The sequence below is a fragment of the Lichenostomus cassidix genome, chromosome 5 (assembly GCF_008360975.1).
Source record: "Lichenostomus cassidix isolate B80296 chromosome 5, HeHo_3.0, whole genome shotgun sequence".
In the NCBI taxonomy this organism is placed as follows: Eukaryota; Metazoa; Chordata; class Aves; order Passeriformes; family Meliphagidae; genus Lichenostomus; species Lichenostomus cassidix.
Window position 1 is genome coordinate 27,853,127 of NC_139486.1, and position 18,010 is coordinate 27,871,136.

The window sequence follows — 18,010 nt, forward strand, 5'->3', positions numbered from 1 at the left end:
GTAATAGAATACTTAACTACATCAATATTGCAACCTAGGACATTGGGAAAAGAGATCATACTCCAAACAAACTGCTCCTTTTCCAACAGGGGAGATGGCAGTTCACATAGCTATAGCCTTCCAAAAATCTCAGAAAGAAACTTCCAATGGTATGCTTTCATATGAACAAAGGACAAATTGGTATAAGTGATAGTGATGATGATGTTTTAGAGGGAACTCCAGGTCAAACCAAGGACTACATTCACAGCAGCAGACTGCATCTTTCTCACGTATTGCATATTTGAAATGAAATTGAATACTGCATGCAGACTTTGTCAAGCATGTCTGAACAACATCAAAGTTTTTCATTGTGTAAATATTGGAATGAACCTTTTAAATTTAAATTTATAACAGTAGGTTTTCTCTCTGAACAAAATAATTTCATAAAAATTTGCATTTTTTAAATCCAGTCTATATTTTTTGGTAACTATAACTTCAAGTTCACAAATTTTAGGCAGCTCTGAATATAACTGTCACATACTTCTAACTCTGAAGAAAGTTACAAACTATCAGGTGCAGTGTCTGATTTGCAAAGAGGACATAGCTGAGGTAAGGGTGAATTTGCATTTTCCAGCAAATTCACAGGAAATATATGATGCGCTTTCTGTCACAAGGAACAATTTATTACCGCTTACATGATGAAAAGCTTAGTAATCAAATCAGTTATTGAGAGTTCTATGCTGTCTATTTATTTCCAATCAGACAAAGAGGAATTTAATATTGAGGAAAAAAAAAAAAAGCCATTCACATAACATTTTGGATGGAACATTTAAAACGTAATGCATCCCTAGAATACTCTTCCAGAGATGCATTATAGTCATATGATCATAGAGTGATTAAAAATCCATAACGGAGAATTTCTTTCCCAGGTAGACACATAAAAGACCTCTTATCCTTACAATTTGACTTCCATCCACTCAAACAATTTTCTTCATTAGATACTGGCATGGAAGGTAATGCATCTAAAAGAAAGAACTGTATTTTCTGGTACAGGACAGTTCATTATCCTAAAAGCACTTTCATTATATCCCTTATATTTTGAAGGCAAGGGACATCCTGCTTTTCATTTAGCCTGAGAGCAATGTATATTCTCACCATAAATGGTGAAAATGTCTGTGGGTGTATACATGTGCATGTGCACATGCATGTAGTGGCACTTCTGCTTACTCTTTATTGAAGCAGTGAAGCACATGTTGTGAGTGAACAAAATTAAAGCAGATGAAATATCACTGAAGTTCTTTTCCAATCTGATTTTGTACTTTTCTGTGGTGGTTCACTAAAGGAAAATAGAAATTTTGATATTCAGTTCTCACTTTGAAATTTATGTAAAACATGAGAACTAGTTTCTAGACCCTGGAAGAAAGAGGCTGCTTGCTTACTCCAACAGTTAATGAGATTCTGAAGCAATATGCTTGAAATGTAGTATGTTTTAAGAAGACCAGGAGAAGAGCTGGCATGCTCAAAAGCTGATTTGATTTTGTTTCTCCAGCTGACATAGTTAACCCAGTACAAGAAATTTCCTGCCTCTAGAAACTTTGTCTAATTTCTGTCTGTTGACCATTATCACCAAAATGATGCTGTTATTAAAGGTATTAAATCATATTATTTAATTATTATTTAATTATATTATTTATTACAATCATATTATTACAGCATGACTTGAGAATGAAAGCAAGTATCAGTAATACTCCTACACTTGACAGCGTAATTTTTGTAATCTGTGGATGAATTGATGATTCACGTGGGTCCCTTCCAACTCAATATTCTGTGATTCTGTGGCTTTTCTTTGAACTCTGTACAATTGCAAACAAATATTGCCTGTTAGCAGACAGTGCATGAGGGGCCTGTATCCTGAGGAAAAGCATCAAGTCTGCTGTGTATTTGCTCCTTATTCTTAAGAAAACATGAAAAAAACCACTGTATGAACAAACAAAATTGATGCAGATGCATATTATTAAAGTGAAAAAGAGTAGTACAAGACACAAGTTCACTTTTATTAACTGGTATAGCTCCATTAAAGTAAATGGAGTTGTCTTCATTAGGCTGTGCTGATATCTGACTAAAGACTTCAATAAGTTCTCATCATTGTAGAAGAATTTCCTTTCCGTTACCTTTTTTGACCTCCTATTCACTTTTTACCTTGGTTTAATATGCACAGCATGAAGTCTCTAAATCTACTGATCTACCAACTTAATATTCTCCTTTCAAAATAAGCTCCTTTCCTGACCTCCTCTAAGAATAAAGTAACACTCTGAGGCAAGCAAAATTTAAGTTTGCCTTTTTTTCCAGTTTTCAGTTCTTGAAATACATACAGAATGTACATGCAGTCTAATCCAGACCTTCATGCAACTACTAGCTAGAGATCTCTGAAGGAAGTAGCTGCAATTTTGGGAGATGCTCAACTCCTTGTGAGACAAGGAACTTCACCTCAAATGTTTCATTTCATTGGTGGTAGTGTTTCAACACATTTCTGAGAGCCCTCTTAGGAGCAACATTCATGTACCAGACTGCTGCTGATTTGTCCTCCAAGCAGAGAAGCACAGACGGAGCACAGAAATCTGTTTACCTGAATAACTCCCTATTTTTCATTTTGTTCTTAGACAAACCTAACAGGAATCTCTTACAGGTCACAGGGGAATGACTTCTGCTGAGAGAAAAAAAAAAGGGTATTCTGCATAATGGACAAAGACAAGTTAATTGAACCCATTTTCTGAATCATTTGTCTGTCTTCAGGTAACTCTGCTTCATGACTAGACCATGTCCATGGCAAGACAAGGTCATACACTTTGCTTAATCACTTAGGTTAAGTCTGTAAAATTAACTGTGAGCTGCTGGTTGCTGGTGAAAAGATTAGTTTGCCAAGGTTTGGGATGTGGGATTTAAAATAGGCTGTAATTAGACTAGATTAGGTATTTCAGATTTATGTAGCCTGTGGCTGGTTTTACATTTACTTTGTCCTCTTAATTTCCTAGAACACTGCACAGATATGTTAATTTACTACTCATGCTGAATGTAAGGTCATAGTGTCTCACTTTTGTTTGTAGTTGATTGCTTATCACCTATTCAAGACTGCCATTTGTATTTACCATATGTATTTGATGATTGGTCCTCGGTAAGTCCCTGCAAAAGAATACTGATCAGGTTTTCTTTTCTCTCTAACAGCTGCTCAGTAATTTCACAGGATATAATGTAAGTGTATTCATGAAGTAAAGTGAGCCCCCCTCAGCTCATGTTGATTGTGCTTGTGGAGGTGCTCACCAGTGTGTTGAATTCATTCTGCAATTATTATTATTATTTTTTGAAGGAGGCAGAATGCACATTGAAGACCATATGAAGAAAAACTTAAGAATGTTATCTGCTTCTAAATCTCTTTCTCTTTACAACACAATATCCATGCTGATTCTAATGGAAGATATACAGCAAAATCCTCTGTACTATTTGGGTATTTCAAGAGGTGATATTGTGAAACATCCATTTGTGTTCAAGCCCAGTGCACTGCTCCTCCCTGACCATTATTGTCAGCAGGCAGTTAATAAGATACTGAAACAGAGTCCAGATGCAGACCTCAGATGTATTTGAAGAGGATTTTTTTCATAAAATATTCTGTGAAAGTATTTGAGTTCTTATGTTCAGTACTTATGTGAGAAAATAAAACTGATGATCTAGAATTTTAAAATATACTGTATTTTTATAACTTAAAAAATGACAAGTGAGAGAAAATGCCAGATGGACTATTTGGCTAAAAGTTCCAACAAAAATGGAAATAGAAGATGACAATAATCAGGCAAATATCATTCCATAAGTGAAATTTCCCTGAGCATCTTGGTTTAAAATTATTGAAATAGTTACATGGCCAGCTTGCAAGCTTTTCAAATTAGTAAGAATTAATAATTTCTGCTACAAAATGTGCCGAGTAATTCCTTAAAACTTTGTCCAATGAGGCTACCTCTGTGTGTGTCATGCTTAACTTCTTCAGTTGGCAATTGTCTGCTTTGCATAAAATGGTTACAAAATTTATTGGACTAGGGAGGCAGAATATGTAATATGTTCATGACTAGCATAATGACACAGTGATTAGGGTACTTACCTAGGAGGAAGGATGCTATTAAGGGAGCAGGGGTGAGTGGTGGTGGAGTGAAGGTGTAAATGCTGTATGTGAAAAATACGACTCTCTTAAAGAAGTAGAAGTTAATATTCTTGGTACTTGGGAGGTAATTTTTGGAAAAAGCAATTATCATATTTGCATGCTCAGAGAAATTAATGGAGCTCATTTTTGCATGTATGAAATATTGTCAGTAAAAAATCTGCTCAAAATTTCCATGCAAGGCCAAGTAAACTTTTTGGGAAAATGCATTGCAGACTTCCAAATATCAAGATATGGCACATAAATACTTCATCTAAGACTCAAATTTTGGGGAAAAAGATGCAGAAGACATTATGTTCTAGAAATTCTACCCCTAACTGTCAGGAAGCCTACTGATATTTTCAATATGATTTTTCTGCATTTTCAATTTACATAATTAAGAGTGATAAAAGTGAGTTGATTTGTGTGCAACATTGATCTTAGAACCAAATGAATGTCTTTTATGATAAGGACCATTTGAAAGATAAACATTGCTGGGTGAAATAGAAAATAAAGTATGGCAATTTTTTTTCCTTAATACGTGTCTTCTATATTTTTAAATTAAGGTAGGCGACATACGTAATTTCCTTTTTAATTACTCCTAAAATGTTTAAATTTATGTTTCAATTATACACTTACAGTGTACCTCAAATACATTCTTGACCATTTACATACTATTTTCATACATCTCTAAACCATGGTATGTATTTGTTTGCTACAATGTGATTGTAGGATTCTCTTCTCTGCCAAGATGCTAAAATAAATATTTGAAAATAATATGATTCATGTTGCCAAGGTTTATTTCCAAGATCATGCTAGCAGATTCCCAGTGGAAATACCCTTTCTTAGGAAAGAATGAGTATCCACGTCACCTTTATGTAACATCCAGTTAATAACATTGAAGAAATTTAAAATGTTATCAATTTAGTAAATAACAATAGGGAAAGGATGGGGTAGGATGTTGCAAGTAGGGGACAGAGATTTATACATCGGTGTTTGAAAGTAGAATGGAAACATTACTGAATGATCTTCAGATTCTCAGCATTTTCAAACTTTCATGTTTATGTTTTTCACATGTGGTAAAATATCTGAAGTTAATTTTTTTCATGTGTGATGGCTAAACTTTCAGAATAAATGCCCTGGATGAGCAGTTCTCCATTTAGTTAAAACTACTGTTATGTATTTTAAAAATTAAATTTACAAAGCTGCAAATTTCTTCCAGCTCAGTCTGTCTCAGAACTTAATATTTTAAGGACAGATCTAAAAGGCACTTAAATGTTAGATTACCCTACACCAACATTTCAAAATGGATTCCTCCTTGCAGAGTTAAGAATTCTAAGTTTTCTACAGATATGGTGGTTCAGAAAGAAATATAGTCTCTGGTGATGTGGATGATCAGGGAAGCAGACATTTAGAATGCAGGGCCTGACCTGGTGTCTAGTAGCTATGGATATAAATGCAGAGAGCTGATTTCCATGTTCCCAGGCCTGTTTATACATTTTACATGAAAAAATTTTCCATTAAACATTGAAATAACTGGAAGAAAACAGAATTCCCCTCTCCTCTTTCTGATCAGCTCTACAGAACTCTTTGAGGAGAAAGTAATACCTGTTCTTGCTGGCTTGGGCAATTGGTGAGCTTTGCTGCAGACTAAAAAAGTTTTAACAACTTCAAATGGAAAGATAAAGACCATAATTCTACCCAAACCAGGATACCTTGATGGCTCTGGCATTCTTGTGGAAGAGGTGGGTTTACATGTTTCCAATAACAACATGAGAAAAGAAAGCATCTCTGCTACTAGAAATGGAGAATAGAGTGCCCTGTATTCAGCTTAAAAATGACTATGTTGAGAAAATGCCATGTATTGATCTGCCTATTGGAGATTAGTAACAGGACAATTCACTCCATTTTCTCTCAATAGAAGAAATCACAATTTCCCAGAGAAATTGCAGATAGCCAGTGCTTCCAGCACAAGAGAAGCAATCCACAAAGCTTTCCTTAGAGCTCTTTTCTTCCCTAGCAGTCCTGGACCCATTTCTTCTTGCTCTCAATTTACACTCAGTCTCTTTCTTTAATAAGACCGTAAGATCTTATAATTTACTTTGTCAACCTGATCCTTGTTTCTGCCTGATGGTTCAAGTGTTTAAGTCAGAAACTGCAGCATCTAGAGAGTTTATGAATTTCAGTTCAGCAGTAGTTTTGAGCTTGCATCACTGGATTTACAGACTGGAAGCCTACCTGAGACCTTTTTTCACACCTATTTCCTATTCTGGTACTGGGAATATTTTCCCTGTGAAAATATATACAAAAGATAGCTAGTTCTAAAACAAATGGAGCAAACATTCCCTATGCTTTCTTAACAATAAGTTATTAGGACAGACATTGTTATATGGGTGGAGATTAGCTCTTGGTTCTACTTTGTGATATTCAGCCTTTTATATCTAAGTTTCTTTTTTCCATTATATTTTTTTACACTACCAGGTAGGTAAAATTTTATATATAAATTTGGAATTAATCTGTGTTCATTACTATTATAGTGAATGAAAAGATTTATTGATCCCTCTATCAAAGAATAGCATGAAAGGAACATATCTGAAGGTACGCTGAAATAATTTTTTAATCTCCACATTGTGGTATATTTTTTCTGAAATTTAAAACACTTCTTGTATAAATTGCTGTCAGATCTTTCTCCCTTTGTTCTTTAGATTTCTGTGTGCTATCTTTTACCTGGCAGATGTGCACATATCCACTCATAAGTGAGGAACAGGAGAAATGAGTTGAAGGAGGTGGATTTAAAGCTGCAATCAATTAATCTGTTGCTAGGGAACTGTCAGCTGCCCACTTACAAAACAGCAGTCAGCTGGCTGGAGTTAGTAGCATATAAAATGGAATTGCAAAACACTACAGTTCACCAGTTATTAATTTTTAAAAGAAAAATTATATTACTTATGCTGTTTTTATGAAGGAGAAAGGAAGGAAAGTTTGATAGGAAGGGTCAAATGTCATACATATTTCATTCTTAGTTGAAACAATTAACTGGCAGCAGGAGTTTGGGTTTGTGTTTAGCTATCTTAATGTTTATCACTCTTAACCAATATGGAATGGTGCAGTATGTGGAAATATATTATGGAAGAGCACATTTTACCACACCAGTTTAGCCTAATATAGTCTGATTGGGGAATACTTTGAAAATCCTACGCATTTAATGGAATATCAGTTAATTAAAGCTTGATGAATTTCAGAGTGAGTTGTGGTTGGCAGAGATAAGAGATGACCCTGCCTGATACATATGGAAGCAGATGATTTCATTTCACTGACTTAGAGCTCACTCAACTATGTGAGGGATTTCAGACTTGAAACAGAATTCTCCACCTATAGTTCAAATGTGATTTTTGACTCTGGCAAAGCATCTGTCACAGGTTGTTTCAGGCTTGTTTGTTCTGGCAGAGAAGGGCTTGTTTTGAAATGACTTTCATAGTCTTTTACTTTGAAACTTTTAGAAAAATGTTAGCATAGAGCAGAGTTTTGTAACTAATGATAGTTTCCGTTTTAATTTTTTAAACATACTTTTTCTGTAATCTTTGATATTCATTGTTTTAAGTTAATTTTAAAGACTAAAGTGAAGAAACATTAACAGTTTTCCTGTAACTGTCTAGGTACTTTCACGGTCATGTGAGGCAGAATGCACTGATCCTTCCTGAACAGTGCTCTTGCATGATTTCTACTCGCAGAGGATAAAAAGCTAGACCAAAGGCTGAAGTATTCTTCTAGTCTTATCATTTTTATTCTTGCTTCCATTTCTAGATATGTTGATGTATGGGAGAAGCAAAAAGTAGCAAAAGATAATGGAGGACTTGGCTTTGGTCACTGAATCATCCAGCTACCTGTGGCCTCTTACATATCAGCTGTAGCATCTTTAGGAAGCCCAGGTATTTAAAGCTGTGTGTCTGCAATGTTAATGCTTAATTCACATTTAGAAATTAGAAAGCATAAATATTGTCATGTGTGTTTGGCAGGAATTAACCAACTTAAATGTGAAACACCAGGCTGTGCACTCTGTGTATGCCATATTCACTACATCTTTGGGTGATTTCTGGTAAGTACATGTGACTTAGAACACAAAATGGCTTTGAATATATGTAAATAAGAAAGCTTTCAGAATGAAAAGCAAAAAGAAATAATTTTGGGAAATACTAGAACTGTATATGCTTCCTAATGTTATATACAGAAAGAGTTATCTCCATTATAGGAATGAAAATTTCATGATTTTGTTTATTTTTGTTTCTTTACTTGTTCTTTGTGTTGGTAGAACTCCAAGTTGTGGAAATAGATGAAAAATATCTTCTCTAAGTAATCATGGAGTTGAGATGTGGCTTCGCTAGGTCTCGGGTCTGGGCAGCACGCCCCGAAGCCACAACGAAAGGGCGAGCTGCCACGCCGCCGCACGCCAGGAGTGCCCTGGCAGCGAAGCTCACTGGCCGGTCTGCGGAGTCCCCGGGGGACGCAGGCAGGCAGGAACCGAGGTGGGACGGAAGAATGTGTGGCACGCAGTCTGCAGTCTTCAAGGGATTTTATTTAGGGTCTCCGGGTGAGGGTCCAGGGATGGCAAAGGGGGACGGAGAGATGGGGACGGACGAAGGGCTGGAAGTCTGGAGGCTGTGAGCCCCAAACAGACAGTTGGCAGGGATTATAAGGGAAGGGAGAAGGGGCGGGGTTAGCTCCAGAGAGCCAACCCGGGAAGGCCGAGGGAAGAGGGAAAGGGGTACAAACCAATAATTTCGCGATGGGGGAGGGTACAAAATTCAAAAGAACCAATTATGTACAGTACTAAGGAGAACAAAGGAGAAACTTCTAAAACATAATCCATCTAGGGAAGGGGGCGGGACAGAGAGCAGAATCAATGATCTTCAGGTCTGGTGCATGCTTAATTTCCCGAACTGCAGGGGCTCATGGTTGGTTTTCACAGGTCTCCATGACCTAACAGCTCAGGCTGTCACAGCCCCCTGCAGCTGGTCTCTCAATCACTTAAACTTGCAGGCACACACTGCTACATTGAGACAAGTATTTCAGCACCAGTAATGGCTGATCATGACCCCCATAACTCTATCTCCATCTCTGTTCATATCTGACTCGGCTCTTGTCAAGATAGCACTGCTGAATACAGATTTCTAAGTGCAGTAATACAATGTGGCATTGCCGCTGCAATGAAGATTAAAGAAAGTGTGCTGATTTTGTGGTTTCAGGTTCCTTCCTTTGCTGGCCTTTTGAATATGTTTTCTGGGTGGAGAGAGGCGCAAGCCAGGGCAGAGAGCGCAGGAATGGTGCTGTGGCTGCTCACCTCTAGCACATCGTAATGTGTGGTTTCACAGAGCTGAAGCAGCAAAGGAAGAAGGGAACAAATTTGTCACCATGCCAGTGCAGGCTGGACTCTGTATTCAAAACTGCAACTGCCTTTCTGAAACACTTTATTTTACTTAAGGTTTTGAACTTAAAATATGCATCAGTTTGTGCTCTCTGTAACAGTCCTGCTTCTGCCTCAAGTCACTGGGAATCAGCTGAGATGATATACAGTGACTGAGCACACCTACTGTTGATAGAATATAGGAGAAGCAAGAATAAAGGTTTAACTTGGAATTTATTGTTTATACAGTTCATGGACTTTAAACAGTTTCAATATTGTAAATTTATTATATCAGCTCAACTCTGCAGAAAAGGTAAAGTTTTGAAATTTCAGAGCTGAATATTAATTGAATGTAGTCATATGCAGATTTGGTAAATCAGGGAAGTGTGCAAATTAACTTTTCAAATTCATCTTAGAATAAGAGTTTCTGGAACTATGACTTCTGTATGTGGTTTTTTGTGGCACCTATCTGTTGTTTGTACCTCTTGTAGCTGGATGTTCATGAAAATAGGGGCATGCAAATGACTACTAATAATATTTTATTGATTTCTCATGTTCAGGTACTTTTTATTCCATGCTTCAACTCTATGTAATAAAAATTAATTGTAGGCAAAAGAAATTTGCATATTAATCACAAGCTAATATGAGTTTTATTTTATATTCCGATTAAGTATTTTTAAAGAGAAATTTAGATGTTGGATCCACATATTCACTGGAGTAAATGGCTTTTAAGGTGTGACTAAGAGGAAACCCACAAATATGCAGTATATTTATTCTTTCAGTGCATACAGTATTGGAGTCAGATGAGAGATCCAATATGTTACGTTATAGATTGCCTTGGAAGGACTTTATTTACTAAATATTAGAATGCTTGCATGTGAATCTGCTTCCGGCTGCAGACTTAACATTCTCCTTATGCTGGGTTTAGCAAAAGAGACCTGCATTATATTACAAAGCAACATCAGGAAGATTAATTTCTTGAGCAAATATAAACTGAGTTGTCTTTTAACTGAGATAAACATAGCCAAATACCTTAAGTTACTAAATTGAAGGGTGGTGGTGAAATTCTTGACAAAAATTATACATTACACAACTAGTGATCATATTGTCTCCTGTAGTTTCACTCCTGGAAGCTATGCAGTTTCAATGCAAAATGAGGTAAAGGATCTTTATTGTCTTTCTGTTTTTGTCTCCTTAATATCATCACAGAAAACACACAAATGGCTTTAATAGCAATGTTGTGTGTCTCCAGCAAGGCATTCAACTCTCCTCCTACAACCCTTAAACTGAAGTGTGACTTGGATAAGTGGACAGTGAGGCCAGGTGAAAACTGGCTGAACTTCTGGGATTGAGAATGGCACAGTTTGGACTCCAGGAATGTACCTCAGGGAGGAGTGGCTAATACACCAGTTGACTGTGCTGCCCTTCAGAGGGACTTTGACAGGCTGGAGAAATGGGCCAGCAGGAACCTCATGAAGTTCAACAAAGGGAAACGCTTAAAGTCCTGGACCTGGGAAGGAATTCCCCATGCAGCAATATGGGTTTTTTTGTCTGACAGCTTGGAAAGCAGCTCTGCAGGAAAGGCTGTGGCCCTTGTAGAATGATGAGTTGACTGCGAGCAAACAGTCCACCCTTGCAACAAAGAATGCCAGCAGCATCCTGGGCTGCATTATGTGAACATAGTTACCAACAGGTCAGGGGAGGTGATTCTTCCCCTCACGGCTGGTGGGGTCACACATGAAATGCTGTGTTCAGCAGTAGGCACAAATTGAAATATAGAAAATTCTGTTTTAATTTAAGAAACAACTTTTTGATTCTGAAGGTAGACAAAGATTGGAACAAGTTGGTGAGAGGGGTGGTGGGCTCTGTCAACATCTCTAGAAATATTTGAAAACTGACTGGATGTGCTCCTGAGCAGCCAGCTGTAGTTGATCCTGTTTTGAGCAGAGATCACTGTTAGTGATCTCCAGAGATCACTTCCAACCTCAGTGATTCTTTGGAAATACATAAGACCACAATTTACTTACCAATCATATAAAGAATCTTTATTTTGGTTGGATACTTAGAGAAAGATAAAATGCACCTTCTCTTCCTATTCAGCTGAACTGAATTTTCATTGTTTCTATTAAATGCAACTAATGCTAGGAGGCATTATGAAAAATTAGAGTTTTCTATAATTTTGGCTTTCTTTTCCCACATTGCACAGGTTAGAAGGGAAGTACTCCCCAGATACCTGAATAGTTGCAAACACTAAATTCATTGGTATAGGAAAATAATTAGTGTAGCGAAGAGGCTAATATTAATGTTGACAGGCATGTTGGTAGAACCCTTATCTGCAGTGATGCTTGTGTAGTTGTTTTCCTACTTCTATCCCTTTTTAAAATTTTATTTTACTAGGATAATGTCTAAAATCAGATCCTTCTTTGCACATCACTGTTCCTCAGTGGAATAATTTACTTTTATTACTATCAAAAAATTGAGAGAGTTTATTACTGAGCATTGTAGCAACCAGTTTGATGAAATAGGAAATTCAAAGACGCCCAGGAAGCAGGTGTATCCTAGTATTTTTAGAAAGACTGGAACTTATATAATTCCCCTAGCTACTACAAAATAACTTCTGAACAAAATAAATGAGACTATTTTTGAAAATCTGGGGGTCTGCAAACGTTGAGGGCTATAGGGATTTCAAGGTACCTGAATATGAATGCTGAATCACTTATGTATTTATTCAAAATCACTGATTTGAAAATAGACACAACATGATGGCAAGTAATTATCCATACCCTTCTACATCCAGTATAATGCACTGCATTTATTACTTTATACCACTACAGAGTAACTGACACTTTCAGCTTTATCAGCAAACTCTCAGTTGTCTGCAACATGAAAATATCAAGGTATCAGCAAATTACTTTTTTTTTATATTATGTTAGATCTAGAGTTCTGACAGAAGCAGTTACATATTAGGTTAGGTGTTTTTTTTAAAAGTATAGGAGTAAGCACTGAACAAGTTTGTTTGAAGAACACTATAACTGATGATGGCCTCCTTTTATAAATTTGAATACTTTCCATCCTCACTGCTGTAAATGTTAATATTTGTGTACAAGAGATATAATAAGAGAGTTAATATTGAGCTATATACATGTTAAATGACCAGCAACTGGGTTCACACTACTTGTCCAGGCAGCTGATGCCAAAGAGTTTTGTGTAATATCAAAGAGTTCTGACAGGATTTTTCCATGTGAAAGCATTGATTTGATCCTCTTCTTTCCTATTCATAGATTTTTCATGAAAACTTTTGGGAACATAATTATTTTTGAGAATCTATTCTGCCTTTGAATTGGTGAGATGGGATAAAAAATTGAGTGTGATGAAGTTCTGAGCTGGAGATGGATAGACAGACATTATGATCTCAAAATACTTTTCATTTATTGAAACCAGAGTAAAATAAGCATTTCCTAAGAGTGTACCCATCATTGTCTTCTGTGTAGCAATATTGTTGACATTTTTAGTGTTGAGGTGTGTACAGTTTTAAAACTATGAAATAGCATTATTCGACTGAAGTTCTTGAAATACAAAACATTAAATTCCATTTTCTCTAAAGTATTATAGCATATTTTCCATGACTAGCAAAAGCCTCATATGGCTAAAGAAAGAAGCCAAACCCAAACCAGTAGTGACAATTTTTTGGCCCCTTTAATTTGAAGGAGAATTGAAATTATACTTCTGAGTGAAAGGGAAAATAATTTACAATATTCTTGACTCCTTAAGATTTCATGTGAGACATGGTTGCTAAAAGCTCCAGTTCTGACAGTGGGCAGCTAACTAAATTTGTTTGTGTACTTGGTATTTGAGTAATTTATCTGGATTGCTGTTTATGTGGGGGTTGACTGATGAAATGGCAAAAAAAAAATAAATCCCAGCACTCAAAACTTCAGTAAAGTCACCTGAAATGGTGAACAACAAACTACCAGTTTAAAGTTAATATGTTGTTTAGTGATACCTGTCAATTTAAGAACTAAACCATTAAAATAAAAAAAAGGCAAGAAAAGACAAGCATAAAAGGTAGATGCATTTTCTTCCCTCTTGTTACAAAAATGTGTTGCTGAACAGACATGTGATAATTGAAAACACTTCCTGTGTTTTTATTGTTAGAAAAAGATGACAAAAGCTTTGAACAAGGTCAGGTACATTATTTGTGTATAACTGTGTCTCCAGGATGTCTAAAATAATTTGTTTGGTCTTTAATTCTGTGTAGTATATAATGAAATTATGGTCTATGAAGAACCCACACAGGCATGTAGGAAACCAAAATAAATTGAACATTTTTGAATATGAAGAAACAAAAATTCCTCCAAAAACTGTTTCTAATCCTTTAAAGAACACTGAGAAAAAAAATTGAGACACACAGGTTAACACTAACAGGGGTGGTGACTGAACTAGGATTTTAATAAAGTTTGTCTTCAATACAATGCAATTGCTCTTATTGAGCATTGTTCAAATGATTTTTTCCTCTGGCTGTAGTTAGTCTTCACAATCTAAAAATGTTTTGTTTAGAAATCACCTCAGTCTTCACCTGAGTTTTTAAACTACTGTTCTCAAAAATATTATTTAACAAAAGGTGCATTTTTAGTGGCAACTGCCAAAATTAGTTTTGATAATGAGTTTACAGTAGAAGAATTGCTATTTAACAGGACTTCAGTTGTGAATTTTACTGATTGTCTTTGTATAAATATACTGCAGAATTTGGACTTTTCCATAAATGTAGAAAAAAATAGGTAAGATGAACTGTTCATTTTTTTTTTAAAGGAAAAGTGGCAAGTTTGAATATCAGTATATTCAATAGATTAAATAAACATTTAACAAATTTGAGATCAAGCAAAAGAATCAAATAACAGATACTGTTAATTTTTTAATGTTGATTATATCAGTAACTATAAGTTCTACTGTGAAACTACCGTAGAGAAGAATGAGGGGAAGAATGCGTCTCATCACAACTAAAAATGAGTTTAAATACAGAAAAGCAATAAAGCTTACTGAATATGTGAAGGTGATATTAGTATTCAATGATATTTTGTCTTGTTATACATGGCCTGATTAGACATTGAAGAAATGAAATGTTAAAGTTGTTCAGTGAAAAATATATACCTTTCTACATTTTCTTTAATGTTTCCTGTGAAGAGCAACAAAAGTGTAAGGCAGGATAATTTAGTATAATTGTAATGTATTTGCATGTTGCATCATCATTATGTTGCCCTGGCAGTGCTAAGAATTTTATAATGCTGGCCCATTTATTATTGCTGATGCATACAGCTTGCACCTTTATGAGTTCATCAGTATGAATAAACTCATCTGTGTATTCCATGACAAATGTGCTTGTATGCTTCACGCTTGGTAAGAGAAGTGTCAGACCTGACAAACTTTGACACAGCTGATTATTATCTTGAGCTTCCAGATCATCTAAACTACTGCTTGTACTACTGCCTTTGCTGCCAAGGGCACCAAGCATGACCAACCCTCCAGGATCTGATCCTCTCTCACAGTTGTGGTTTAAGGATGGTATTCCCCAGTTCAGTGCTACCAAAAACAGTCTCCCACACTGCATGTTGCTCTATTTATCCCCTTCACCTCCCCATTCCTGCTGTGGTGGGATGGAGTTGAGAATTGGAGGCAACAACCATGAAGAAGGTGAGTTGAGATAAGAACAATTGACTGAAAACAGCAATGAGATAAGAAAACAAGCAGTACCAACAGCAATACTGATAAAAAAAGTGTACAAGAGAGAGGGATTCACATGCAAAAATGCTCAGCACATTCTGTGCTACTAGGACAATGAACAATATGGGATGGCTCGCCCACTCTGACCCATTTTTTCGACCAGAAGGAACATTCTTCTTGGAAAAAGGAGAGAGACTTTCTACCGCCCCTGGCAATGACATGAGGTGGTATTGAATAACACTAGGGTCCTGGTCCCACTACTGCAAAAAATTTACCCTGTCCTGGCTGGAACCAGTACAGACAAAAAGGTAAAATCAATTTTCCCTTGCAAAGTTTCCTATAAAATGCACAGATGTGCTAATGTCCATTTCACTTCATCCTCGCTGCAGAAAGACTGTGCTGCTGCTTGTGCCTTTGAGGAAAAAGAATTACAGCTGCCAGTCCTGACTGAGGCGAAAATTTATTCTTGCCAAGGAATTAAATTTTCAAAATGCTTCACATCTTTCCTAGAATCTGAAAGGCTCTTTTGGGCAGTTGAAGTGGTTCTGTATTAGTAACAGGTACTGCATAATGAATTATTGAAATTTGATGTTGGATGAATTCATCCTCATATGCAACTTAAATAAATTTTCAGTGTTCGTAGATGAAGTAATGATGAAATCCAGCCGTTACAGAGATTCCACTTTGAAAATGATCAGAAAGATTCCTGTGTTTTTTTTCCAAATATACAATCATACTGTTATGTTTCTTTTAATGATAGCAGAACATTAACAAGCCTACTTCAACAAACTGCAGTCCCTCTTTGCCTGATGGGCACAAAAAGGCAGAAAAAAGCCATTATGTGTAATCTACTCTATTTTTAAAGGAATTTTTTTCTGTACTGCCTAGAAGAAAAGAGCTTCAACCACATTGGGTGGTTTTAGTAAGGGATTATTTGTAAACTATTATTTTTTCCCCTCCTAAATAACTATTGAGCCGGAATGAAATATTCTTGGCATCAGGAATGTAATGTGGCAAGGCTAGCTGAACTCTAGGAAACATCGTGGACAGGTTACATGCCAACTCTTGAATGATGGTTTGTGTTTTATTAAGACTTGTCTGTGGGGGAATTATAATGGGTGCTGCGCACAAAACAGCACACTGGTGAGACCCACGGATGCTTCTCATCTCCTGAACACAAACAGGTGAAATATGATATTTGAACTTTATGTTTCTTAATAGGATAGGAAAGCATATTAATTTCTTGTATCAGTTGCAACATTTTCTTGCAAACTAGTGCTCCAGAGTATGCTAACACTACTGCAGCTATAAGAATTTCTCATAAAGAAGCTGATGGCTCATTTTAAAACATTGATTACCAAGGTTGCTGTTCCAGGCAATGAACCCAAAGAGAAGAGAAGGAATAAAGGTAATTAAATCATAACTGGAGGCATTTAAAAAGTGCTGGAGAAAGACAGTCATCTTTATAATCTGCCTGTCAAGTGTGAAGGAATGCAGTTTCCAATATAAAGCCTAGGGATGAAGCAACAGAAATACAAATGACACAGGATTTTGCCTAGTAGCAGTTGAGGTTAAAGGGTGTATGCTACATGTGCTCGATTATTTACTTTTGTTTATTACAGTACTTTAAATTGGGATAAGAGGAGGAAACATTGACCAGTGAAACTCAGTTTTGGGATTATGGCACAGATGCATTTTCCATTATAAAGTAGAAATGTTTCTGGCTCTATCAATTTATAAAGTACATGAAAAAGTACACTCCTGAAAATTTTTATATGAAGTTTGTAAGTGTGCTTACAAAAAGGTGTAATTATACCATTACTAACAAATCCATTGTAGCTAATTTTGTGTCTATTAAACAAAAGTATAATTCAAACCTCCCATGCAGCAATGTATGTACTAATTGAAGACCTGAGACATTACAGTTCTTGTAACACAGAAATGATTCCCGCTGGGTACAGGAAATGAGCAAAACATCCATGTGGATTTCTTCTTCAGGTAAAGCAGCTGCTCACATGTCATCTACCATGGCTCTGTACCTGTCCATAGAAGGGGGATATTAGACACACTTATGTTTCATTTTTTAAATGAGTAACCCAGCAAAAGAGTACCAATGAATTGCACTTGGCAGAACTTTCCAGATGCTCACCTGCTGCTCTGGCTAGCCAAAGGTCATGTAGATTTGGGTTAATGCTGAAGGGGCACGGAGAAAAGCATAATTTTGGGCTGGTCAGAGCTCTATTATGAAAGCCTTTAACTTTCTATTTAATATAAATAGAAATAAGTAAAGCATAATATAAGTAGCTCTGACAGTACAACTGACTGCTAGGATTCATTGTTCTAATTAGACCAAAAAATGTAAATGGAATATAAAACAGATAGGCAAATACATTTCTACACACAGGGAATTTAAGAAAAAACATAAGGAAATGTTACGGCTCAGTTTTAATTTAGTTTCCACTGTTAGTGTGGCAGGATACAAAATGATATATTTTTTGATTCACTAATACAAGCTACACAAGACCAAAATGAAAATATTGTTACTAGTGACAAAAATATATTTTTCTTAGTTTTTGAAGTGTTTGAACTACTTTTACCTTGGGAATTTTTTTTAGGGTAGCAACTAGTTTATTTGCAACTAGTCTCTAGATGTATGCTGAAGTTCATACACTAACTAGTCACATATACTTTTAGATTGTCCAATAAAGGCAATTAATTTATGTGCCTGG

General features: G+C 36.1%; 1 long non-coding RNA gene across 2 annotated transcripts; it reads left to right on the forward strand.

Moving 5' to 3' along the window:
* Window positions 1-495: 495 nt before the first annotated feature.
* On the forward strand, window positions 496-14,927 carry LOC146436228 (uncharacterized). 2 transcript variants are annotated; one of them, XR_014852585.1, is made up of 6 exons: window positions 496-1,545; window positions 2,666-2,772; window positions 3,202-3,228; window positions 7,967-8,091; window positions 8,179-8,258; window positions 9,406-14,927. It is a non-coding gene; the product is annotated as an uncharacterized LOC146436228 (long non-coding RNA). The 2 variants fall into 2 exon arrangements; XR_014852584.1 differs by lacking the exon at window positions 496-1,545 and having other exon boundaries at window positions 1,683-2,772.
* The last annotated feature ends 3,083 nt before the right edge of the window (window positions 14,928-18,010 follow it).